Genomic DNA, 25,674 nt, shown 5'->3' with positions numbered 1-25,674 from the left:
AACTGGAGAATTTCTTACAGCTGTTCTTGACAAGCAGAAAGCAAAGGGGCTGAACAGCCGCTTTGTCTGTGCAAGTTTGTTTTAAAGATATTTGTAGGGTCTGAGGGACTGTGTTGTAACACGCATATGAAAGAAAGTTCTGGCGAGTTTTAAAGAAATAACATGCATAGAGGGGCTGGCACTGTGTGAGAAGCGGACTGAAACAAACAGACCAGGATAGTAAAGCCATTTCCGTGCAAAAAGGTAGACCAGGGACACACGCATGTCACTGGAAGACAGCCTGCATTCTGCTGAGGAGCTGGGCATAGCTATGGTCGCTTTTACACTAATAACGCACTGGTCGGTGTCTAGATGCTACCTTTCCACAGGATAGCAGCATGTAAGTCATGAAATAACATTTGCAAAAGAGATGGGCTGTAGTAGGCTATCACACCGATGTCCATTCTGGTATTTGCAGTCATTCATTAACATGGGGTGAGGAAGGCTAAGAATGCGAGTGCCTGGGATGGTTCGCATAGTTTGAAACCATTCCTAATATTACTTATCAGTCCGATCTCTTGTGGAAAGCTTTTAAGCACTGTCCAATTGTTAGCCGTTACTGTCTGTACCAATCTTTCAACCCGTTTCTGGTTGCCTGCGGCCTTCTCTCGCTGCAGTGCTCTTGTTGCAGGTCCCGATTCACCATGGCATTCCAGTTTGCTCTGTCACCCACCCTCCCCTACAGTTTGTCTCAAGATTTACCTCGCAACATTCCTCCAGCATGAGGATGTTAGTAAGGATAAATTATGCAGCACTACAGGTTGGATGCGGTTTAGTAATTCCGTTGCTAAGAGGATAACGCAACTACTAAGGATGGGAGTTTGGAAGGGGGTTGGGATATGCAATTGTTGCAGTAGGGGCGGAATGTCATCTGGCATGCATTGTTCGAGACTCCCAGTTGCATCACTAGTGTCCTCTGCTGCACTCGCGAGACCTTGTCTCCGAGGGCATTATTTGCAGAAGTGGAAGGAACCAGCGTAACGTCAATAATACATGCTAGAAACTGGTTTGTAAAAGGACGAAGTGTCAACAGGACTGCATGTTTTCATTTGGGGAGGTAGTCGAGCTTTGTGTAACTGTCGAATTGATAGACGAGTATGGTTAAATACCTCAGAGTCCAATCTGAATCGGTTTTAAAAGGGTAGGAAGGGAGTTTGTCAAGACATTAAAGATGTCCAGCATAGACATTTTGTGCGGCATAATTCGTGGTTATGTGGTAATGCAGATAGAGGGAGAAGGAGAGACGGCAGCCAGGACAGAGCTCAGCTCGGAAGTGGCCACTCTGTTGAAGTTGCCAAGACAATAAAGAGTGGATGCCTTCATTTTCCAAAGCAACCAGTCACATATATTGATTCTGTGAAGGCATCATGAAGTACGACACAGACAACAGACTTAAAATTCAAACAAAATATATTTATTTACTTAAATGTCAAGATGGTTGACGACCTAACTTGCCCTATGCTAAGGTGATATTTCCCTACCTGAGTGAAACCAAGGAAAGTCCGAGTCAGAATTTAACTTCAAAGTCTGTCCGAGTCCAAAACCTATCCTTGCCCTCACAACTACAATTAACCAATGTGTAGGGATGTCACAGTCAAAGGAAATAGTGTTCAACTTAAGGTTCTGAGCTTCTTCCAGCTCACATCTTACTTTTGTTGGCCTCTTGGCTTTGAGGAGAATATGTCACTTCCTTGGCTTCTCCTCATTAGCCTTGTGGTCATGCCACCATCTGTTACTCACCCCCTTGCCAAGCTATGGCTTAGTCAAACTGCATTCACTGACACAAGGTTCACTGTTTTCAAATGTGCACTTTTATTGCTCACATTTTTAAAGTCCTATTCAGTTCAGGATTCAATGTGCACCTTTTTTATTTTAATATGCAAGTGTTCCTTCTGGTCGGGAATCAAAGTCTTTAGTTGCTCAAAGTAAACTTTTTCTTTAGCTCAGTATTAAATGAGAATTTGATGGTTCAAAGAACAAGTTACTTACCAACTGGTAACGTTCTTTCGATTGGATGTTCCTCCAACGTATTCCACATCTTTGACATTACATGTCAAAGATGTGGAATACAGAGGACACAATCCATTCGAAGTAACGTTTCTCATTCGCTCAGTATTCAAAAACCACACTGTTTCTATACTCTAGAATGGAGTTCCTTTGCGGTCTTGTTGGAGCTTTCTGTACATTATTGGTGTGAGCACCGCTCGCTGGCCTTGTGCTTCTCTCCGCACGCCACCATCTCCAATGCATCAGTCGGCACGCAGGCAGCATCCTCTCAGCTCCGGCTTCACGGCAGCTCCTGCTGCGCTCTCAGGAGTCTTGAAGTTCCCAGGCTTGGGCAAGTCGCATAGCCCACTTGCTTCGGGTCCCACAATTCTGCTGGGTGTCTTCCTGGCTTGTGCTGCTCCACTTCCACCACAGCTGTCTCTTAACATGTTGCTCCCCGTATTGCGCTCACTCGCTCTTCCTCTGGCTGCTTGATTTCTATTTATACACCAGCAGCCCCCCTTGACAGGCTGCAGGTGTGGCTGACTCAGTCCTGCCTGACCATAATCGGAGGGACATACCTGACCCTTACAACTCTTAGTAGGCATCTTCTTTCGGCCCACTACCAAAGTGGTGAAAAGAGGTAATCTTCACTGCTCTTGGTCTCTCATTCGTCCCAGTACTGTCAAGTGTTCTATGCGGAAGATTGAGGGGAATTGTCTTATAATAGCCCATAAAGGCTGGGGAAGGGTTAGGTTGGTTGTCATTAGGAAAAGGGGGGGGATATGATATGATAGGTTATTTATAATGCGCTTAATACCCAGAGGTTTTTAAGCGCGGACCCGGGGATCAAACCTCTGTTGCTCCATGTCTTCTTGCTTTCAAGGTGAGCACGTTGCAGCTGAGCTATCCTCCCGAGACAATGTCTCACCCAGATTACTCTTAGTCCTTTACCTCCTCCCAACATGCTTAGGCTTATATTTAATGTAATTTTCTGACGCAATGGAACATGGGGAACAATATCCCATAACCACTTCTGGAAAAGGAATTTTCTTCCTGAAGGGATAATATGGGATACCGTGTCTTGCCTGAGTAGGTCTCATTCCAAATCCCCAAGGACACTCCACCCAGGTGATCCTCCTCGTTCCTCCGCCCCCGGGGTCGGGACCCAAAAGTGATAGGCTTTCCCCTGGCCACCTGTGTTGAAGGTCTCAAGGGAATGGAAGTGAGAATATCCTCAGGTGTCTCAGCGACCCTGGTGGGACAATTTGGTTGCTTCTGTTTAGACAGCACTTGTGTCATTGGAAAGTCGTCACAGCCCTTATTACTCTGGGTGGGTTCATGGCCTGTACGTGCTTCAGGTTTATAGAACGTTGGTTGTGGCTGAGATGAAAGTGGGGGGAAAAAGGTCTGCAGGTTTTGAAAGAGCAGCAAAAGCCATAGGGAGTACGATTGTTCCTCTTACCAGTGCTTAGCAATCACTAGGTGCAGACACCAGTTGTGTTTCCTTCGCCCCGAGAACAGGAATTTTGAGGGAGGTTTTAGGAAAACCTACAAAGGGAGCAATGGGATTGCACGGGTCATTGTAGTAAGTAAAATAGCCTGGTTATGCAACATGACTTGGAAGGGTGCAGGCGCATGGGTAGTTGAGGCCAGGCCCGGGGAAAGTTAATTGGCAAAGCATTCTGCCCATTCCGATGCCCCAGGCTCAAGGTGATAAGGCAGTGGAGTAAGGGATGATTGGGACCCCTGGACACTGTATGGCAGTGGTTTTCAAACATGTTTGGCTTGCGCACCCCTAAACATAATGTGGGGAGGCCGGGACCTTACAGAAATGCTAAATGGACAGTAAGTCCAAATGGCTATGAAACATTGCGCACCATCAGCGCACCCTACTCCCATGGTGCACCATCATCCCACTCCTAGCCCAGTCCCCGGGCTCTCTGCACCCCACCAGATACCCACCCTGGGCTCCCCCCACCTTGCTCCCACCACAGCCCTGGGGCACCCCACCCTGCGCCCAGAACAGTCCCAGGGTCAGTGGTGGCTAGTAAATTTCTTAAGTGGAGGGACAAACATTTCCCCAGATATGCCACAGCGACGGAATGTAGTGAGGGAGCCCAAACCAATAATGGGAGGTTCGGAAGGGGGTTCCCCCCCCAGCAATTATATCAAAATAATGGATTAAAATGTTGCATTTTATAGCATACTTTTAAAAATAATTGGGTAAAAAGCCAAGCAGTTTGCAATAGGGTAAAACAAGAAGAGGCCAGGCGTGCACTCCAGTTCCGGGCCAATATATTACCTGAAAAAAAGTTACTGGGTTAAATCCCAGTGTCCAGTTCATTCACAAGGTCAAATCTCAATTGCTGCCCAATTGTTCACATGGTTCATTCCCCCTTCTTGCACTGATGTTCTCTTCCTAGCGCTTTCTGTTCAGGTGAAACCAATATAATTGCTGTTGCAGTCTCTAAGAATTGTGGTAGCTGTAGTCAAACCATTTTAATAATTCAGGTGACCAAGAAAAGACTCCCCTCCAAAAACACACGCGCACCTCAGCCCCCATTTGTTTTTACATGTAATTTGTTGAGATCCAGACTCCAGAGGCTGCAGCACCGGGGACATTTTGCCGTACAGTGGTTAACCATAGTTATGGTTTCCCCCCCACCCCGCTATGGGTAACATGTGTGCTCCTGGAGGGGAGTATTTCCTTGGTCACCTGAATTGAACAAATTATTTCACTACAGCTCCCATATTCCTCAGACTGCATTAGCAACTTAATTGGATTCACCTGAAAAGAAAGTCAACACAGCCTCCCTGAAGAGTGTTGGGACACTAAAGCGCTAGGAGGAGGAGAACAACAGTACAAATGGAGCAGAAGGGATCCAACCCTGTGAACATTTTGTGCAACATTTGGGATCTAACCCAGTGAATTGGGCACTTTGGAATTTAACCCAGTTTTTCTTTTTTCAGGAAGTATATTGGCCAGGAGTGCGCGCCTCACCCCCACCCCCCATTTGTTTTTACAGTTTGCAATAGGTGCTGGTTGTCCAGTAAAAAAAAAACACCACCATCCCTGTCTCCTGGGCTCCACAGAGCGTCAGAAGGAGAGCCGATTTTGGCAGGTGGGTAGGGAGATTGTCCAACTAAGGACTTTTTAAAAATGCCTTTGCTGTACACGCCCCTTCTTTCTCCCCCTCGTCAAAATCAGCTCCATGGACACACACACACACACACACACACACACACACACACACACACACACACCCATCATATCCTCACTCATAACAGAAGCATACACATTTAAGTAAAACAAATTAACATAAACATACCTTCTGCCCGTACCCTGAAGTTTCCCCCCCTGCACCAGCTCCCGCATCATGTAAAGGAATATATAAGCATGGGCGCTGAAACGCCCACTTCAGCCTGCTCTGTGTGTGTGTATGTATGTATGTGTGGTCCCACATACAGACATGCCGTTCCCCCGTCAGCTTTTCCAATGAGCTATGCAGCGCTGGAGAATCAAAACACCCCCCGCCTAGCCCCAGGTCCCCCCCCCACCCGCTCCAAAAACAACCCAAAAGACCCCCACCCCAACACTCTTCACAAAAAACACTGCCCCCCCTCCTTATATCATAATCCTGGTCCCGTTTAATTCCTGCGGCTGATTTCAAACACCCTGAGACTGTGCTCTCTAGAAAGGGATAGAGTGTGCTCTTCTAGGGTGTCCATTTCCTTGGTCAGCCACTCCCACTGACCCCCCCGCTCCCCAAGCCTGGTTCTGTCACTCTGAGCATGTTTGATGGGGGCCATGGTAGGATGGGATATGCACAAATATGCATGTCCCATCCTACACCAGCTTTGTTTGAACCCCTTTCCCCCCCCCCCCCCATTTCAGGCTGGGGTCCCACACCCCCACAGTTTGAATACCACTGCATGGGATGAAGAGATCCAGCCGAGGGATGAGAGGGGGCTTAGTTTAAGGGGTGGAATTGTTTTGACAGTGCATACATGTTTTAACAGAGATAGTTAAAGGTTTCTATTCTGTAAGACATGTTTGGGAAGGCATATAGCTGTGTGGGGGGGAGAGCATCGGACATGGGTGGGGAAAGCAGTGCACAATTCAACTCAGGGTGTTAGAACAACTCAGGTTGTACTTTTACAGCCATTAATAAAAGATTGGGATGATCCATAAGGTGCTCGGTGTAAAGACGCAAGAGGGGGGGGTGGGGGGGAGCCTGTACTTCTGCTCTCTATATGGTAGAGGAGAGGCAGAGAGGACCCCTGCCAAGATTCTCTATTACTGGTGCATGGTCGAGCAATCAAGGCCTAGCTTCTCAGGAGGTGATGCAAGCTGAATCTTAAGTACAGTGTAGCACCCACAAATGAATGTCTGCACACTATCAGTTAAAACAGTCTTTATATAATTAATATTTAAGGATATGTGCAATATCATGATAACTCACTTTATATTCGGTTATCTATAATGGCAAATATACAGTTCTACGTGGTACCACCATTACTATTAGATCTCTTTAAAGTGCATCAACTGAACGGTTAAATGTCACACAAATCAGTTCGTAAAGGAAACCAACAATAGATACAAGAGAAAAGCAGTTGATTAGAACAATTGGCAGAATACTGGCACCTACCGTTAGACAGTTCTGTGTGGAGATCCCCCCCCCCACCTGGGCAACCTGTAGAATAAAGATAGCACAAGCCCAGTCCATACATTGTTCACAAGAGCCTTTCCAATAGTTCTGCAACCCCATAGTACCTGGCGTTGTAGCGTTCCTCGTTGGGGAATCGGCAGCCCTTCTTGAGTGGCCTCCCTTTAAGGCAGGAGTCACAGGTCGAACGTCTGACGGAGAACAGGGTGAGCTACAACGGTGAAGTGGCAGCTTTGTTCCTAGCGGTGCTCGTTGACGGAGAAGCGTAAATGTCCTGCAAGGAAGAGGCGTGCGGGGCACCTCGTTGTCGATAGTTCTGGACCGCAAAGAGTTTGAAGAACTGTGACCCAGCAAGGGTGTCGAGTCGGCGGCGTCTGATCTTCGGGTGGCGGGAAACCCACTGGCGGATACTCCTTGGCGCGTTGACGGCCTGGTCTTCTCCAGCGGTATCAGACGGGCGGTGATGTGGACGAGAGCGTCCTTGAATCAAGAGTTCTTAAGCAAACGGGAGCGCGGCGGCTCCGGTCGGCGGTCGTCGACAGTGGCGGACAACAGCCAGGCCGCTTCTCCTTGGGATTCCGCGTCAGTCCCCATCTCGGGTCGGCAGCCTGTTGAAGGTCTGTCTACCAGGGAGCTTTGGCAAAGAACGGCTGGTGCACGATGGTCCCTCGTAGCTCGGGAAGAGGGCGCCTTACCAAGTCCTCTCTGGGTCAGTCTTTGGAGACACAGCAGCTTTCAGATTGCTGAAGGAGAGCAACAGCAATTCTTCTCTTCCAGCAGGGCTTCAAGGTCAAGCGTTAGTTTCACTCCAGTTACTCTTTGCAGTTTGGACTTCAGCTCTGAACACGATTCCTAGCAGTGAGAGGTCCCCAGATATACTGTTGATCTCCCATTCATTACGCTGGGACACACACGAGCATCCAATCACTACAAAGGGCATTCAGCAGTCCGTCAGCCAATCAGGCGCACGGTGCATTCAGGCCATTCTTTTCCATCCAGACACTCAACACAGAATGTGGATTCGGACAAGTACCACGCCATTCAACACTACACACTGCATTCATACCAGTTTCGGGCAGCGCTGTCTCAGTCATTGTGTCAAACACTAGATACCAGACATCCACAACAAGAAGTACATATTCGTTGCACACTCCATTCACCCAGGTCCCAGCCACAGGTGTACCCACAACATACGGTCGTTGGGAAGGCTCCAGCCAGTCTGGTCGGCACTTCCCCACACTACCATATATGGAACTTCCATCCGGCAGCAAGTCAGGGGGAAGGGACAGAGTCAGGGCTTCCCAGGACTTCGGGAAGATCAAGGTAACAGGCGATGGAAGGCAAGAGGCCACGGGGGCCATCTTGTCTCCATCAGGAATCTACCGATTCCAATGACAGGGCCTGGGCATCCCAAAATGGAGGACGCTCAGGGCACCAGTCATTTCAGCACAGAGCTGCCACCAGCCCGTACCCTGCTCTCGGGGCCACACACAGGTGCCCAAAAACATACACTAGGGGCACAGGGTTGTACTCCCACCCATGGATGCCATAAGGGTATCCCATGGGTCTGTTCACCAAAACCAAAAGAGTGGTATCGCCAGGAGTCCCACATGACCTCCTGCGCGGAAAACACGACAGAACACACGAGAAATAGCAGTAAAGGACAAGGATATGAGGCCCTGTCCCAACGATGCATTTCCAGCATCACATTCGGTACTAGAGTAAACAGTCACAAAAAATGTGATGTTTTTGCAATATATGGTTATCAAGTAAAAAAGCCTTGAGGTTTCTATCAAGGCAAAAAAAATGGGGATGGAGAGCAGGAAGGAATAGCTGGTTGAGCGCATTGTGGCAAACAATGGGGTTAGTGGGGAAAAGGGTTCATTACAACGATAGGGTTAGTGGCTCCTAAAAGCAAGAACTGCCCACATGTCAGGGGTAAAGTATTGTCGGGTGAGTCAAAGGGTGGGAAGGGGAAGGTGAAGGTGAATGGGTCACAGAGCATTTATGGATACAGAAATACAAGGGCCAGCTAAACTTACTTGTATACAACATTGGAAAAAAAATCCCAAATTGGATGGGGGTTGGGGAGGCAGGGAAGGGAGCGCCAGAGGGGGGCGTCGCGTGGTTGAAAGTGAAATATTGCCAACACCCCAAACCATTACTACCTGGGGCAGAGAAGCTAATATGTCGTGGTTTAACAGGGATGTCATTTGGAGGTGACCAGGGGTCGCACCTGCGATCCCTGCAGTCTCCCTTGCTACTCCTAAAAAAAGAATATATATTTATTTTTTTAAATGGAAGCTCCTGGGCTGTGTCCAGCGCCATGTGGATTTTTTGTTTCTGGAGTGGCTGGCTTTCTTGTTCAGGCCTCTTAAAAAAAAAAACAGGGGGTTCCACAAGTGTAACACTTTGAGCAGCGACACGAAATAAGAGAATAGTATTAACAAATGATGTGTCTTTCTGGAATTCTATACAATTGCTAGACTCATTAAAGGTTTATTTCATGTACACGTCAGTGGGTGAGTCACTGATTAAGTCTGTTCTTAAACCCCTCATATTCACAATGCAGACAAAAACATCCAAAAATCATTTAGAACAGAATAAGTATCTATTTCAGACAATGTATTTTGCTTTTCGCAAGTTTCAGTTATAGCATGTATTTTCTGCTGTTGTCTCCGTTACGATCACAAGACATTCCATCTTGGTGTCCTTGGCCAATCATTGTGCCTAAAAGCTTGTGCACAGTGTAGAAAGGAGGACCATAGCACATAAAGTGGCCCTTGATTTCATTTTGCTACAATTATTGCTTTGTTGTAATATTTGTATATTTCCTATCTCCATTCCTAACATCTGTTCAGGATATTTGTTTGCATGTATGAGGTAACGTGTACTTAAAGTACGGGATGACGTGTGAGTGCGTTGCTTTCCCTGCGCTACTCTAAATTCTTAAACAGTTATGAAACCTCCTAATATTATGTATTTTTGCCAACCTCTGAAGCCTGAAAAGTAAATCTACGCAGGCTTGACACGTTGCCAACTTTGCACCAGACCTACAGTTGAACATGCCTGCTGTTGAATCTCAGTTACAAGTTTAATGGTATCCACTAAAGAGTGTAATTTGCTTTCTGACTGAGAACATTCAGACATGTAATTGCTCATTTTACTGCAGCCGGTAAGATAGCTATAGCTGGTAAGATAGCTCAGTTGGTTAAACGCTCGCTGAGTGAGAGAGTGTGAGAGAGAGTGTGAGAGTGAGTGTGAGAGTGAGTGTGAGAGTGAGTGTGAGAGTGAGTGTGAGAGTGAGTGTGAGAGTGAGTGTGAGAGTGAGTGTGAGAGCGAGTGTGAGAGCGAGTGTGAGAGCGAGTGTGAGAGCGAGTGTGAGAGCGAGTGTGAGAGCGAGTGTGAGAGAGAGAGAGCGAGTGAGAGCGAGAGCGAGTGAGAGCGAGTGAGAGCGAGTGAGAGCGAGTGAGAGCGAGTGAGAGCGAGAGTGCGAGTGAGAGCGAGAGTGCGAGTGAGTGAGAGTGAGTGAGTGTGAGAGAGAGTGAGTGAGTGAGAGTGAGTGTGAGAGAGAGAGTGAGTGAGTGTGAGTAAGAGTGAGTGAGAGTGAGAAAGAGAGTGAGTGTGAGAGAGAGAGTGAGAGAGTGTGTGAGAGAGAGAGAGAGAGTGAGAGAGAGAGAGAGTGTGAGAGAGTGTGAGAGAGTGTGAGTGTGAGAGAGAGATATCTGTGGGTTACAGGTTCGAATCCTGGCAAGGCCACTCCGCCTTTCATCCTTCATAGGTTGATGAGTAACACACGTTGAGTGATATTGTATGTATGTTTGTTCTGTATAAAGCGCTTAAGCACAAGTGCTATATAACACGTCATTCTCATTTGGCCCCGACTTTTGCTTGCATTCACAGTGATTTGGTAATATGGGCCTATACACACTGATTAACGATACATATAGTGATTCCTTCTTGTATGAAATGTATATCACATTGGTGATCTCGTAACCATATTTTTCATAGTGTACTTGATGCAATGTAATGTCACTTCCGGGGATGTCAAGGGGTGAAAGGTAGTTTTCATAGGTTCCTGTGATGTCACTTTGGGGTTGGGTCAAATGAGATCACTTCCTGTGATGTCAGGTCAAGGGCCGTGCGATGACATTTCCACTACCCTGGGGATTTTGGTGAAATGACTAACAAGGTGCAAATGTTACCCCTGGATAAAAAGGAAGATACATTGAGAGGGCTAATGAAGCATTACAATATCAACGCAATCACCGTATTGAGATACATTTTTGTAATGTGTATTGGTGCCATGAGTGGATGGGTGTTCACTCGGTGGAGCACTTAAGAAATAAAAGCATGTTGCTTGTAGAACAATGTAGGCGTATATTGGTGTGGTTAAATAAATGCACTAAGTGGAGATTAATTAAACAAGCGACAGGCACCACATTACAGTGACGTTGCAATACGGGAGCATAATCCTGGCTAGGTTGTGCCATCTGAACTACCTTTTGCCACAGGTGAGGCTGTTCTGGGCAAGAATCTAGTGATGACAGATCTATTTAATGATATAGATAGATATATGTACACATCTATCATACATTACTCACCGCAATCTTTTTTCTGACGTTTGTACCCGCTTAGATTCACATGCTACGCATAGGCCAATATCCAGTAGTAGTCGCACAGTATTACAGGATTTATTTTCAAATACCCAACAAGGGATGTCGACTGGGCGGGTTAGTAATAGTATCCTTAGTGTGACGTCTGCTATACCCATGGTCCTTCACGCATCGAGGTCTATTGGATTGTTTTGTTTTCGTCATGCGGTAGCATGAAAACAGATGAAAATAGCGATAGAGCAAGAAACATCTATGAGTGAGCTCTAGCAGTGAAAGGAAGGATCTTTTTGGATAGTGAGTAGCAGAGCTTTTTGCATTCGACTATCCATCTGTAGATGGCATTTTTAGAAATGTGATCACCTTCTCTACCTGGCGCAATGGAAACAAAGTTGGTCTGTTTTCCTTGGAGGCTTGGTTTTGTTTACGTAGTACATGACCGCCCTCCTTGCATATAATGTATGGCGGGTCCTTTCAGCCGATTTAGATGGATTTTGGAAAAAGCAAGTAGTTTAATGGATTTGTTGAATTGGAACTTGGAGATGAATTTAGGTGAAAGCCTACGATGTGTCCCAAGGACCACCTTGTCCTTGCGGATTATAAAGAAAGGGTCTTGTACAGATAATGCCTGTATCTCACTGACTCGTCATATTGAGGTGATGGCTACTAGGAAGGTGGTTTTGTATGTGTAATGATGAAGCTGAATGGCTGTGGAATAAGTTGAGTGGTTCTTTATTGCACCATAAACTTTACGAAAGAGAAAAAAAAATGAACGGAAAGAGTTCTTGATCTGAACTTCAAGGACTTGAGATTCAGTCTCTCTCAAAAGAATCACCTTTCCTTCTGAAGCTATATGCCCAGAGTGTTTCTAGTGTGGCTCTCTTCCTCTCCTCGCTGGTTCTGTAAGAGAATGGATGAACACCAGTCTGCTTTCTGGCTTAAATAGGGGCTGGAGCGATTCTAGCCAATCAGCTTCTAAGTGGCATGATTTTCTATATAACCTCCCCCCCCAAGCCCCACCCCCTTCCTTTGTTTCAAGTTTTCCATGCTGCCTTACCCACGACTCTCGCAGAACACGTGCAACTGCTGACTTTTGACTGTGGGCTGTGGATTCCGAACCACTGGGGCTGGTTTGGTAAGAGTTACTGTGTTTGTTTGAACGAGTTCACGAAGGGTAGCTGCTAGTCTAACGAAACCATCCTCCGGTGCTTCATTAATGTTTGTTGCAGGCCGACCGCTAGTTGTCTTCTTGCTCCTCTCGCAACCCGCAGACCCGAGCAGCGGTAGCATGCCCAGTGTCTGTTCCCTTGGTAGTGTTGATCGCCTGGTGGCGTTTGTGTTGGTCCGGGGTTCTGCACTTTGTTACCTGCACTAGACTACCTCAGCGTTCTTTCGCTAGGTGCCGCAGTGTCTCTGGGTTTCTGTACTGTTGCTCCCGGCGTTCTCTCGACACGTGCTGCTTGGAGCCCATTATGTAAGTCTGGCATTTCTGGTTTATTCGCTTCCGAATCTGCTTCCTTGGCAAGAGTCCGGGACGGCCTCGGTTAGCCGCCCGCTCACAGTACGTTAAATGTGTTAGGGTGGCTTTGTCCATAGGCTCAAAGAACAGACCCATGAGTTTTGAAAGTACCACATTAAGGTTCCAACCTGGTGGAGGGTTAGCAATGGGAGGGTATAATCTCTTTACACCCTCCATGAAAGCCTTGATAACAGGCACTTTCCACCAAGAAACCTTGTTCTGCAAGCCGGTGTATGCCGACAAGGCCACTAGGTGTACTTTGATATAGTTAAATGCTAGGCCAGAGACCGATAGATCAAGCATGTAGTGTAAGGTTTAAGGACTGGGATCTGCACCTTTTCCACTTGTTGAAGTAACAGTGTCTGGTGTTGGGCTTTCGTGCCTCCTTTAGAATATCCATACACCTTTGAGGAAGAATAAAGTGCCCAAACTATGACTTCAGGAGCCAGGCTGGCAAGTTCATAGACGGAGGATGTGGATGGAGTGTCGTCCCCTCCTGCTGGGACAGCATGTTGGAGGTGCACGGAAGCTTGATTGGATTGCATATCACCAGTTTGCGCAGATGTGAAAACCAAGGTTGCCTTGCCCAAATAGATCTCAGGATCAGAGTGACTTGTTCCTGGTGCATCTTGTGCAGTATCCTGCAGAGTTGTGTCGGTGGAAAAGTGTAGGCAAATTTCCCTGACCAATTCATCCACAAGGCGTCCCCCTTGGATCCTGGTTGCGGAAACCTGGAAGCCAAGTCTGGGCATTGTGTTTTTTGGCTTGTGGCGAACATGTCTATGGGGGGATAACCCCACTGGGAAAATATATCGTTTAGAATATCTGTTGAGTTGCCACTTGTGTTCCTCTGGAAGTGGGTTTCTGCTCAGCGAGTCTGCTAGAGCATCGAGTTCCGTCGGAATGCGGTGAGACTAGGAACATGTTTCACTTGAGTGCCCACTTCCAAATAGGTTGGGACAGCCTGGACAGACTTGGGAGAGTGTGCCCCCTTGTTCGTTTATGTAAAACATGGCAGCGGTGCCGTCTGAGGACTCACACTGTCTGACCTACAAGATGCTGCTGAAAAGCCTGCAGAACCTTGAGAACTGCCAGAGGTTCTAGGAGGGTGATGTGGTTTTGGGCTGTGGTGTACGCCCATAGGCAGTGAGCTGTGTGGTGAAGTTGATTGATTTATTTATTAAGCACCTTACACCAAGTAATGGGCTCCTCATCTGGAGAGTGAGGAGTCTGTAGATGGTATCGCTTGAACTAGTGGATTGCGAAAGGGTTTTCCTTTTAGCAGGTTGCCCCTGGACCACCAGCGAAGAGCTTGTACCAGGGTTAGTGAAACAACCACTAGATCGACCCACTGATCTCTTGCCTCACACCATTGTTTCGCTAACCACACCTGTATTGGGCGCATACTAGCGTGGAACCAAGTGTATGCATGAGGTCTTCATGCCAAGCAAACGCATTGCTTTGCGTAGAGTTATCTGGCGACCAGCTAGGTAGTGAGGTACTTGTAACAGTATGCTTTGTGCTCTCTCCTTTGAGGGGAAAACTAGCTCCTCTGTTTTTAAAATGGCTCCCACAAATTGTTTTATTTGGCTGGGAACAATTTTTCTCATTGATGGATAATATCAATTAGAACAGAAGGTTGATAGTTCTTTGGGTGCTGTATCTGCAGATTTGAGGAGACCCTGTGGTTATTAGCCAGTCATCTAATTAAGGGTACACTGGGATTGACACTTCGAAAGTGCGCCGCTACTACTGCAAGCACCTTTGTGAACACTGTTGGTGCTGAGGCGATGCCGAAGGGAAGCACCTTGTATACTCCCGCTATCTGGAATCGCAGATATTTTCTGTGCGCTGGTAACATTGAAATATGAAGGTATGCATCTTTCATGTGTAAGGTTGCCATGAGTGGGATTTCTTCTTGGAGCATGGTCATGCAAACTTTTTGACATATGTATTCGCTGGGTGCAGGTCTAGTACTGGATGCATTGTGAGGTCTTTCTTTGGCACAAGGAAGTTCATTGAATACCCAGGTTTAGGTAATATGCGCCTCTCTTCTGGCATCTTTCTGTGCTTTGGAGGGTGGTTGGCCAGATTTTGTAGTAGTTCTATGCACTGACCACCCCGCCACGGCAGACAACACCCACTTGTCTGACGCGATTTCCCCCTCCCATGCGTGGGTGAAGAGTGAAATGTGACATCCTACCAGAGCGGCTTGGGAGGGGACCTCGAGTGGGGCATCATTGTTCGGGAGGAGTGGAGCCTCTGGCATGGGAGGCTGCCTCCGCTTCTGGACCTTTTATAGCCTCTTGAGGAGGACTGTCCCTGTGAGGAGCTCCACGGTGATAATGATTGGCCCCCATGATTGAACGCAGAAGATCGTTGTGGGCCCTGCTCCAGAAACCTTCTAGTATTGAAGGAACCCTGTTGGACAAAGGGTTTGTTCGTTAATTGTCCAAGAGACTTAAGCGTATCGTATTCCTCCTTTGCACTTGTCAGGGCATCTTCCACTGCTTTGCCGAAAAGGCCATTAGGTTCGACAGTGTTAGGCAGAAACCTGTGCAGTTCCCTCTGGGAACACTGCAAAAGATTTAAGACTACAGGTGTTTGGTAGTAAACCCACTTGGTAGCAGTCTGTACCACACAGATTCACTTGGTAGCTGTGGCTGAGCAGTGAGACTTCCCTCAAGAAGAGTTAAGCAGTATACAGAGTATTCACAATAGGTCAAAAGAACACAGTAGAACAAGTAAACACTGACCAGGGCTCGGTGTAAAAGAGATATAATTATTTATTTAAAACCACATCTAGAAAAACACACAGGCACTAATAGTAAGCAATTCAAAAACATGGTCACTAAAAGATATACACTCCCTTAGAAGAATATTAGACACGTCTAAAGTAAAGCCCCACTTATTTTCAGACAGCGGTGAGCACTTAACGCAGATGGCACTCTAATAATTTGTTTTAAAAGGGAGAGAAACACAGAATAAATTGAAACAGGTCCCAACGCTTTTATAAGAACACAACAAGAGAAGAAGGCAAAGTAAAACCGTGCAGTTAGAGTTCAGTAGGCTGGATCCACTTTAAGAGGATCAAACAAAATGTGTCCAAGGTCACACGGTTGCAGTGCACAAAAGTCTTGAAAAGGTTCAAAAAGGGTTGGACCAAAGAAAGGGACCAGGTAGAAGGTCAAGGTGGCCAGCCCAGTCCAGAAGGTTAAGGGGTTATTATTATTTTGTAGCAATCTTTAGAAAGGGAGGCCTGGCGGACACGGTACCTTAAAGTGGTGAGAATACTCCAGCTGGGGCAGTTGTTCCTGGCAGCGGATGCAAGTCGGTGCTTAGTCCGGGGGAAGAGGGGATCTCGTCGGGGAGGAAGACAGGAGTCTGTTGCACTGCCAGGGAAGAAACCAGCTGCAGAGTTGCTCAGGTAAAAGGAGTAGTCCTTTGATTCGCGGTCCAGTGGTAAGTGGCTATCCGGTTGCCGGGGTGCTTGGCACGGGCAATTCGACCACAAGCCGGTCTGGGGTGCGAAGAGAAGAAGGTAAACTGGTTGTGCCCACCAGTCAGGGGAAGAAGCCTCTCCAGCTGGGAGATCTCGGTCGTCGGGAAGTGGCGAGTCTGTTCCGCAGGGCTCCACCGGTGGGGTCGTCGTGGTAGGTCGGCTCAGCTTCTCCCTCGTCGGATTCTCAGGTCCTGTGGCGACTTCTGAAGTTCCAGTCCCCAAAGCCCTGCTTTTATGCAGCACACCCCCATTCAATCAGCCTAGCTGTCAATCAAACATGCTAAGTGGTGAGCCGGCCGGTATGTTGGTATGGCCACCAGCCAAAACTCGATCAGGGGGGACGGAGACGTGCCCCCTCGACTAACAGACCCCGGGGCAATCGAATTGCCCCAACCAGTACGTCCACAAGATGGTTTGTACTGGTTTCTGTTAATAATTTGGGACTTGTAAAGCCAATGGTGACTTTTCATGCCCTGGGAGACAGTAGTCAGTCCCAGGGTATGGAGTCTATGGTGGGGTGTCACTATGACACCCCTGTGTCACTGCACGGAGGGTGCTGTGTAACACATAGTAAAAACACATTAGACCCTATGGAGTAAAGGACCCCATAGCCCATAAAACACATTAACAGTCAAAGGAACACCATAAATCATGTCCAAGAGTGGGAGAAAAAAAAGAGTCTCACTCTTGGCAGGAGAAAAAAACAAACTCCAGAAATCCAGCAAAGCTGCTGGAGGAACTCACTAGGTTAGGAAATTCAGCCTAAAGAGAGAATTCTCCTTAACAGACAGGCATGTTGAGCAGGGTGGTTTGCGTTTCTAATTTAAACCCCGACTGTCTTAGCCAGGCATGGCGTTTGATTAAACTGCCCTCCGCAATGATATGACCTGCATTGTCTGCGGCGTCAAGGTTTTTCTTAAGAATGCAGTTTGATACCTGCTTGCCCTCTGATATAGGGCTCAGCAGTTGAGACTTTAGGGGTTCTGGGACAGCCTCGATTTGGTGTTCTAGCTCGTCCCATTTATGGCAGCTATAACTAGCCAGGGTGGTGTTTTTGGAGATTCTGGCCTCATAAGCAGCCGAGGAAGCGGCCTTTCTTCCGAAGGTGTACATCTTTTTACTCTATCTGGTGAGGCTTCAGCAGAGGCCAGAGGTGTGCCAGCTCTTTTCCTGGTAGTGGTCATGACTAGCTATTCGGGTTTGAGCTGACCCCTGATGTACAGGTGTTTTGTAGGGGCTGGCCTGAACCAATTTTTCAATCTGAGGGTTAATAGCCCTTGTGAGATTGGGCGTAAGCAGAGAAGGCTGGATGTGCCTTTGGATCGACTGCAAAAGAGCGATAAACTGAGTGGCAGACTTCTTGTGCCCAAGGATGTCTTCCATAAAGTCCTTGCCAACCTCAGCCTCCTGGGTGTCTATTTTAAAATGTTGGGCAGCCTTAAGGAGCAATTCATTGTATTGGAGCCGATTGTCCACTGGGCTGGTCTTGGTGGTCTGGTGACCGATGCCATCAGCGTCATAATATTGGTCTTGATTATATTTATCCCCTGATAACCGTCAGAACTGGGGTCCTGAGATCCCTAGGGATCTATAACATACAGGTCCTGAGGGGGGGGGGGGGGGGGGGGGTGATGGTGTTGGTGGTGGACAGGGTCTGGGTGGAGGTGCTGGGCTGAGAGACATCCCGACGTGGCTTTTTGGTAGGGGGCGGATTGCTAGCAGCCCCGCCTTGTGAAGAGTCCCAAAGAGGCCCAAGTTCATCAGGATGCCCGTCCATAAAATTGACAAAGCAGGATATTCTCCTCATGATTCTATCGAACTGTTCAAGGGTCCACTCAGAGGATGTTGGGAGAGTTGAGGGGTTAAGTATATGTAGTGAGGATGCATGTTTGTGCTGCATAGCCCGAAGAGTTTGTATGCAGGGAAAGAAAGTCTTGTATTTGGGAGACAGAGGGCATATAAGATTTTCCTTTTTTTGACATCTTTGTCATTAAAAAGGAGTAGCGGGATGTGTTTAAGAGTTTTTATTTTAGGCTTGTGCCTTGGGGAAGCCGAAGCACCTTTCAACGCATGCCCTTTGGCATGCGAAAGGAGGGCTTTTTAGTCGCAGAGTCTGAAACGGCTTCCCGTGTCTGTTTTGGAGACCTGTTGTGCAGCAAACGTGATAGCGATGGCCCAGACAGGGATGATTTAGAGGACCTCTTCATGGACACCGCGTGGCTGTCGATTTTGTCGACGGTCGACTGTGGATTGTGTGCTTAGTGAGAGTGCCTGAGCCGCTGGGTGTAGTATCCGTCACAGGGCCGCTGGCCTGCTTATTTGAGTCGGGGTCTGCACATGGGATTCCGACGAACCATGGTCGCCTTTGGCATCACTAAGGACGTCGATGCTGCCCTCACTGGATTCTCCGTCCATCAATGGAGGCTTCAGCCTGCACGGCATGGGCAGCCCAGCGTTTAGTTTGGAGGTCCTGGTCAGGATTCCATGGTACATTTCTAGAGTTTCAAGGGTTCACAACCTTAAAAGACATAGTTACAATTCCAAGGTAAATTTCATAGACTTCATTTACTTACACATTAAGTTAAGAAATCATCATTTAGCACAAAAACCCTTTGGATGTAGTTTTACTTTGAAGTGTGATGTTTGGGTTATGTTTGGATTAGAAATAGAACTTGTATAAATATTCCTTAATGTTAAATTCAGGAATCGCTTATTTCCCCAAAGCAAGATGGAGTGTCTTTTCTGTAGCAGTGATTGGTATAAATAGTTTGAGGTCGTTTGGAATGTTGCTCAGAGTTCTAAACTGCCTTTCATTTTAGCCGTTTTAGTGGCAGGTCGCAGTCTACTTAGCTCTAAGAATATGTTGTTAAATATTTATAGTTAGCTTATACTAAGAAGAGTTACTAAGGTTTCCAGAACTTCAGAAGAATAGACATTGAATTCAAGACTTTCAAAGAAGCAGTGAAGATACAGATGAAGCAAGCTAAGTGATTCACTCTTTCAAGACTTATGAAATTGAGTGAAGTTAATTTGCCTTTTACTTTAATAAGACTTTTATTTACGAAAGTCTATTTTCTATTATCAATTTGATTCCGTTTTTATTATCTGATATCTGCATATTGCGTACATAGATTTGTGTTCATAACGTTTATTTCGCGTAGTTTTTCTAACTGATGCGCGGATTTATTTAAATGTATTTTTTACAAATACAGTTAAGATCGGGCTGTACTTGTTATTACTTTATTTGTAGTTACGTGCGCAAGCGTATTTTGGTCTCGCTTTGTCGTTATTAGTAAGGTTAGAGTAAAGTACCTTACTTTCATCACGTGCTGTCGCGTACACGTCATTTTTATTGTGGAAGCAGTGCGCAGCTCGTTGGATCAAGAATTCAAGAGTCGGATGATGCGCGGTTCGTGTGTCAAGAAACAAAGTGACAGTTGAAAGCGCGGTTGAGTACTTTTTCATAGAAGGCGTCGGTAGGAAGCGCGGTACGTTTATCTTAAGAAAAACATAAGACTCTTGCGCGGATCCAACTAAGTACAACAGTCATCATTATGTGCACGCAAGGCTAAAGACATCAGCAGAGTATTTTTAGAGGAGTGAACAGACTTTAATTGATTTTTACGCAATATAAGTTTTGTTAAGTCAAAAGCAATTCAGTTAAGGTATTTACAATTCCTTCCATTTAAATAGACATTTGTAACTATTGCAGCATAGAAAGACATTTTCAGAGGAAGTTAATTAGAATTCTGGAAACAAGTATTTTATTAAAGTTCGAGAGAAGATCCTGGTTAAGAAGTTTAGGAAACCTATATTAAGAAACAGTTATTCAAGATCTACAGAAGCATCTACTCTACATCATCTGAAAAGAAAGTCTATAAGCATTATAGCATAGACTACAGGTATTTAAGAGAAAGAAAGCAAATTATAGTAAAAGAAAAGGTAGACATTTATCAGTTATACATCAACATATATATGTTATTTTTTCCCCTAGATTTCACAGACACTGAGAACACAGACGAGTAATCCAGTACCAGAGGGCATCAGTGCAGTCCAGTGAAGATCTGTCTTTGTTTCGTTCTCCAATTCCACTTTCCCCTTGGGTTTGCCAGCTTGGTAGTTTTATCTGCTGAGAGACTGTTAGGCAGGCAGACTTGGGGGGTCTGGTGGGCCAGCATGACTCCTGCAGGAAGATTCAAGATTGGACCCGACAGTCCTTTAGTGTTTTAGGGTGGAAATGTTTGCAGGACTTGCACTTTACTTGGGTTTGTCTGTGGGAAGATAGTGGTTGCACACCCTATGCGTATCTTTCCAAAGGAACTATCTATTGCAGGAAGGACAACATTTAAAAAGGGGTATTTTCTATTGCTAATGGAAGGGGTGGGGGGGTGACAAAAGAGGGAAGGGGGTCAGAAGAGGCATTCTCTAAAAAAAGGTACAACTATATGAAACCTGCCCCACTCTCCTTACTGTGAATGGTTGAGGCCCGTGAAGGTCACAGTCTTCGGTCGTCGAGAGTCAAGCGTCGTCAACGATGGAGTTGATTCCACGGTAAAGGGGTGGTTGGTAAAGGATAGAGATAAAGTCGACAAATAAACAGTCTTACAAAAGGCGCTGGCCAGAAAGGAAACTCTGCAATTAGTGACTGACCATGATGTTGGAACAAAAACAATCGCACCTCGATGTGTGCATGACCATGGGTACAGTAGACCTCACACTAGGGATAGTATTACTGACACACCCAGTCGACGTCCCTTTGAGTTTCGAAAACAAATCATGTTTTGCGACTACCACTAGACGTCGGCCTATGCATAGCATGTGATCTAAGCAGATCCACAAGCCTCTGAAAAAGTATATACAGGGGGGAACAATGTCTTTAGCTCACAAAAGAACGTACCATAGATAAGAAATTCGAGGCAACGGAAGCAATGAGCTTCCTACGAAGGAGGGGGGGGGTGGAAGAGATTGAGGACAGCGGGAGGCTTTGGTGGGGATGGGGTTTGGGAAGGGAAGCAAGAAAGAAGGGAGCAAAAACAAAATAAATAAAATGATGATTATGGGGTTGTGGGGAGAATTCACGTGGACATGCATGGATACCCGGTCATCCGTTCCAACCTTGCATATGAAGGCTCATCGGGCGAGGCCTGAAACTCTTGTGCCATAGTATTGTACTGCTGAATTAGTTTTGGGCACTGTGGGGGACATCATTTAGTCTCCAGGCAGGGTAACTTTTAGAGGATGGGGGGGTGAGGTTGCTTCAGGTATTGTGGAAGTTGGGTGCTGAACATAAATAGGGCTGGCGGAATGCGATTTGGTGCAATGGGTCCACCTGTGGTGGGGGTGGGCGGATTGTTGTTTTGGTTCTTGGCTAGTCTGAGACAGTGGTCATGGGAGGGTGTATAGGCCTGAGAGCAGATCGGATTGTGGGAAAACCACAGACAACAGTGGTATTGTGGAGGTAGTGGGTGACGAATATAGGTAGGGCAGTCAGAATGTGATTAAGTGCAATAGACTGCAGTGGTGATTCCTAACCTGTTTGGTTTCGCGTTGGAGTGACAGTTGACAAGGGAGGGTGGGTGAGGTTAATGGCAGATCGGATGATGTAAACGCTAAGTTAGTGTAGTCATTTGCTTGTTTCTGGCTTTTTTCCATTTCCCACCCCACCCCTTGCAAATGGCCAAGTCAGTCAGGTGTCTCTTTGCCTCTGTCTGGACAGCCATCACCCCCCCCCCCCTCCTTGCCCTTCTCTTCCAGAATGTAATCTGGATCCATCCTGCACAGAGACCACTCGGTATGGAGTCTTTGGGGCTGCAGCGCTATGTGAGCAGTTTTACTTTGATTTCCATCCGTTTTTTGACTTGCCTTAGGTGCCTTTTTGGAGGTATTTGTGTGCATTTTGCAATTTTTTTTTTGGTTTTCTGTGAGGTTTATTTGGTGTTTTGCTTTGACTCCCACCCAGCTTGTTCATCTTGCCTAGGTTAACCAGCATTTGTGGTGTAGGCTTTTGTTAGTTTCTGGCTTTTTTTCCTTTCCCCACCCATCCCCTTGCAATTGGTTATGTCAGTCAGGTGTCTCATTGCCTGTGTCCGGGCATCCATGTTTCTCTGCCGTCTCACATCCACCCTCATCCATCACCAGACCCATCCCCCGCCTGCCTATTTGATTCTCATTGGTCTGTGCCACCCCACAACTAGAACAGCATTTCAGAGGCCCTTCCAGGGCAGCCTTGCCTGGGCAGCCTTCGGCTAAGGGCCAGAGGCAAAGGGCAACTCCCAAAGAAGCAGCTCCACCCAGTGTTTGCCCATGTTCACCTGGGAAACCTGCCGCTGTCAACCAGTAGCAGTTACTATACTCCATTAAGGCCCTACCACTCTTATTGCCCTACATAAAACAGCACACCCTTGATGATCAGCTAGTAATTAATTTCCTATCCTGTATATCAAATGAAGGTGTTTCAGCCATTTACTGATTCCAAAATGTAGGTGCGTCTCCCATTGCTCAGGTATCCGAAAGTTGGGTGCTTATGCATGTACCGTTGATACTCAAATTATGTGTTTTACCATGTACTGTTGACTCTCAAATGTAGAATTTTCTCCATTTATCCAGGTACTTCAATCTAGTTGTCACTGCATTTGCTGTTGAGTAGAAATGTAGGCATTTCTCGCACGAGAAGACCTGGGGAGTAAGCCAGAGCGGAGTGTACAGAAGACAGACAGCTGTTCAAATGGGAGGGAGACTTGGGTATACCCTTCCCTATAGATGGTCAAACCGGAAACAGGGAGAGAGCTGGGTCTGAATTAATTGGACCACTGACAGAGGGCCTAGAGAATAAATAGGACGAGAGGCATCCCCAATCTCGGAACTGATGGAGCCCCTGACACATGCAGCACATGGGGTGGTGGTAACTGCACACCAGGGTGTGCTAGCGGGGAAGGTATTTGGGTAGCACTTGGGCTGAACGCTGGGGTGGAACATTACTGCCACTGAAAAGCCCATTGAGGACCCACTCATCTGCACACAACCTAGGAATAGCAAGTTTAGCACACCAGAATATACAACAGGGGACGAAAGATGGGCCATAGTCAATCAAAACTGTGGCTGTAGGATTGCCACTAACCAACCCTACTAAAAAGAAAACTTACCTGTACGCATACACCTCCCAAACTCTGAACTAAACACAACCATACCTCTACAGCACAGCAAACCGGATACACTTCACTACACCTCAACACAACAAACCACACACAGTCTAACAAAACACATGACGGCTACAACCGAAAAACGCACCTATGCTCAGCAGTGTCAACCAAACTGAAGCTGCCAACAGCACATCAAAGCTCTCTTGCTCTTTTCTCAGTACTACTAACTTACAAGCCCTCAACCTCTTGCTTTACAGATCCGCCAGAGCGCCAAGGGAGCATGCAGGTGGTGACCATGTGCGGTATAAGAATCTTTAACGTAACTACAATGTCATGACCACAGGCCCCAGAACACAAAAACCACACCATCTAGTGATGGGGGCAATGGGTCACTTGACTTATTTATGTCCTTTCGGGACTCAAACACAGGGGCCCTCGCTGGACTAAATCCTGGCGCCTTTGGCGCCAGGCTCATATAGAGATGCGAGCAGGAACACTATTTCAGTGCAGGAGTGCTTTTATTTTACTTCAGTGCTGGAGTGCTTTTACTTTGCAAGAACTTTACAGGCGCTGAAAGCCTTTATTCCAGAGAACATCGCCAGATGCTGACTCATGGGGCTGGCTCCCTAGGCCTGGTCTTCAGGTGCTGACTCATCAGGTGTGGCAGGGCGTGGCAGCAGGCAGGCCAGAGCTAGTGGGCGTGGCCAGGAACAAGACCATATAAACCCACCGATCCCTCAAGCAAACACTTTGCGTTACTTTGCACCTCTGTGTAACGTTGACGCTCAGCGCCCCCTGGACCAGCTACTTACCTCGTGATCCTGCAACAACAGCATCCTTACCTGGACCCTGGCTCGCATCTCACAACAACGCTTCATCTTCTTGGCAGATCCCGAATCAACGCCGCAGCACCTGCGCTCTGTCCCACGAAGCCAAAGTCCTGAAACAAGAAAAGAAGACAAGACAAGTTTAGAACTCCCGAAAACACTCAACCCATGTTCGCGCCGCATTTAAAACCCAACGCGAACCCTAAGGCACCATTAAATACTACTTACCAGCTCTCGGACCATCTCAGCCCCGTTCCTCCGTACCGCCGGCTCCGCTTCTTCTACCGCAGCTACCGCCGGCAGCGCTGCACAACCTGCAAGGGGAGAGAGCAGAGAAAAGAGACATTACGTACAAAGGACAGAGAACAAACTTTACAATTACAACAGTCAGAAGACAAGCAGAAACAAGGGAAACACTTACCTACAAGAGAAGTGGACTAGTCGCAGCTGGCCTGGACTTCCACGACAAGGGACCAGTGAAGGAACTTGGTTCCCTTCAACAAGCGCCCCTGCCAGAAGCAGCAGGACGGAGAGCTCATCAGGTGAGCCTCAAGAGTAGTGCAACCCCAGGCAAGCCCCATCCAGGGAGAAGCGGTCTGGAGAAGGGGTCAGGGACCACAGGCTGCATACTCATACAACCCTTATATTCACACAGGAACCGCACTGCTCATCACCGCAGTTCCCCACACAGACGCAGTGGGAGGAACAGACAAGCAGAGTTTCATCCCTGGGAGGGCTGCAACCGTGCCCCAATGCCTTCGCAGAGACGAGGTGAGCTTAACATACAGGCAAATCTGGTTATGTAGAAGGTAGTGGGCGGGGAACATACGTTGGCTAGATTTGGTGCGATTGGCGGTAGTGGTCGAGTTTGGTTCATTGTTGGCATGAGCGTGGTCATAGGAGGGTGGGTAGGTAGGCCTAAAAGTTGATTGGAGGATCGTGAAGATGGGATATGAGGATGGCGAAGATATGATAGAAGGAACACAGGCTAAGGAAGAAAGAAAGGGAAGGGGGTGCTTTTGTGTAAGTTGACAAGGAAATGTTTGACTTTCGAGGTGGGGATATAATTCTTTCTTTGGCCGATACATCTGTTTCTCGTAGATACCATGGATTAGGTTTTGGGGGGCATTTTTCAAGAGACTGGAACAGTCTTAAGCTCATTAGCAGTGAAAGTATGGGGGTATTTTTAAAGGCACCGTTAATCTGAGGTTGGCCATTCTAATGACTCGCAGAGCTAGACACATGGGGGCTACGAAGGGCTGCCATATTTGAAGGCGGATGGGGAATATGGGCAGCACTGAATGGTATGAGGAGGGAAGTGGAGTTGGCATGCAGAGAGGCGAAAAAGAAAGGGGACAAAAAAAGAAAACAAAAAAATG

General features: G+C 47.0%; 1 protein-coding gene across 4 annotated transcripts in view; it reads right to left on the bottom strand.

The window, feature by feature from the left end:
* The window catches only part of TMEM181 (transmembrane protein 181), an 875,876-nt gene that overhangs the window by 111,145 nt on the left and 739,057 nt on the right, over nt 1-25,674 (bottom strand). The window lies entirely within an intron of this gene.

Source organism: Ambystoma mexicanum, chromosome 4q, assembly GCF_040938575.1.
Source record: "Ambystoma mexicanum isolate Mex_15411 chromosome 4q, UKY_AmexF1_1, whole genome shotgun sequence".
NCBI lineage: Eukaryota > Metazoa > Chordata > Amphibia > Caudata > Ambystomatidae > Ambystoma > Ambystoma mexicanum.
The sequence above is the reverse complement of the archived record's forward strand: the minus strand, read 5'-3'. Positions and strand labels throughout refer to the sequence as shown.